Source organism: Fulmarus glacialis, unplaced genomic scaffold (assembly GCF_000690835.1).
Source record: "Fulmarus glacialis isolate BGI_N327 unplaced genomic scaffold, ASM69083v1 scaffold5037, whole genome shotgun sequence".
NCBI lineage: Eukaryota > Metazoa > Chordata > Aves > Procellariiformes > Procellariidae > Fulmarus > Fulmarus glacialis.
The window spans coordinates 37511-39626 of NW_009224956.1; positions in this window are offsets into that span (position 1 = coordinate 37511).

Sequence of the window (2116 nt, forward strand, 5' to 3'; positions counted from 1 at the left end):
CTGGAAAAAAAATATGAGAAAGAGAAAACACTGCTTAGGAAAGAAGAACCCAATGTTACAAACATTTACCACAAAGTACTAAGAAGTGCCACATGGTAACCAGAGCTATGTCAGATCATGGCAAAAGAACTGTCTGTACCTTGACATGGATTCAGGGTGAGATATTTGAGAAAGAAAATGAGAGGCAATGCAGCACTCTATAAGGCTATTTAGTACAGGCTGCTGTGTTGAACTGTGCTCTGCTGGCTTCACTACAGTGTCCAAGACCCTCAACTTACAGCTTTAGTACTAGAGTAGGACAACATATCCCATGTATTCATCATTCAGCCATACCTTTTTTTCTTTTCTAGGCAAGCAAATTACATTTTCAATTACAACAACATTCTAGGTCCTAAACAATGTGGGATAAGTAAGCTGTGCACAGCAAGTCGGTCTCTGCACAGAGTAATGACTTACCCAGCTGATTATCTCTCCTTCAGCACTTTGTACCACTGCAAATTACCACCTACACCATCCTAACAAGCAAGAGGGATGTACTCTCCAGGAGCATATAATGAGGTGTGGACTAATGATAGCAGAATAAGGAAAGCAGACAGTGGAAAAAAATAAAACAAATGCAAACCGTATCACAGAAATGCACATTTAGAACTACGGCAGTAGTTTAATCATTTTCTGTCCAAAATTTCACAGTTCCAGCACTCACACAGAGAGCAGCCTTAACAACCTTCTTGGCACATGTAGTAATTTTAAAATGTGTGGATACTGAGGCAACTTCCCCTTCACGTGAGTATCCGATTTTTGCATTCATGTTCCTGGGTAACTGTGCTACTTTTAGCACTACTCATAATTAATGGTCCCAACTTCCCCTGTACGCAAAGGAACTTTCCTCAGATACTGTGGTGCAATGTTTGACAGACCTGAATAGAAACCCAAAACACAATGTAAAGCCAAAATAAAAGCTGCCCCTTTACTCTTGCTTGGCTTAGAAGCAAAGGGTGGGGAGCAGGGGAAGGAATGAGAACTGCCAGTTTCTACCAGCTACGGATCAGCCCTTGAAAGCTTCTCATGGGAAACAGGCTCAAGCAGCTGGAGAAGGCAAAGGCTCCTTCAACTACAGCACCTTTTGAAAATCCACCCACCTGAAATCCCAGAGTCTTAATTGAAAACTGAGCCTAAATTACAGCAATTCCTTCGTGCAAAGGCAAAAAAGTTGGCCTTTTCTCCTTCGGATTTTTAAAAACATCCAAATATTTGTAAAAGATAAGTGATCTGTCCAAGTACTATAATACCTACATCTGCAAGCTAGGGATGGAACCATCTCCTACCTTCAAGACAAAGGAACATTATTCATTAACAACACTGAATGATGGAAAGCAGTAAAGAATTGCAACATGGTGTATTACAAATTGCAGCCATTTTGTATAGAAGAATAGAAAAATATGTCACTGGCCCACAGAAAACTAGTAAATGAAACTAAAAACGGGAAGGGAACTAAATTTTAGTCTCACTGTGAGTAGCTGTAGGGGATTAGTCCTGGACTTCTTTTACAAGTATGTAAAAGAGACAGAGATCCCTCTCCAAATAGTCAATTCTTTAGCAGACAGCCCTAGAGGAAGAGGAGGAGGAATCATTAGACTACATCATGTCCAGAGCTGAGCCCTGCAGAAACCTACTTCTGGGGAAGGAAACAGAAGAGGTGAACGATGCAGAGTTTCTGGAGGTGAGGCAGGGTTTCTACTGGCTACCCCAGGGACCACCACAGGAAAAGAATTTCCAGCTAAAAATCCCTTCTTTCTCAAAAGGGATCCTCCACCTGCTTAGGCCTTGCATAGAGAGTTGTGGTTTTGCTTTAAAAACACTGAAAACCCTCTGACAAGTTTTTTGGGAACCCCTGGGTTTCCTCTTCAGGCACCAATTTCTCAACAACAAGAGCATTTTTTATTTTAATAGGGAAAAAGCACATAAGAAAAAGGGGTCTGCAGCAGTCTGTGTTGCTGTTGCTCTTACCTGTCACCTTTCTGTCTCATTTTACTAGGGCAGGTATCTGCAATTTCTTCCTGGTACCTAAAGAGCTGCTACAGAGCCTCGTTTCCTGAACCCTTAGGGGCTCTTCCCT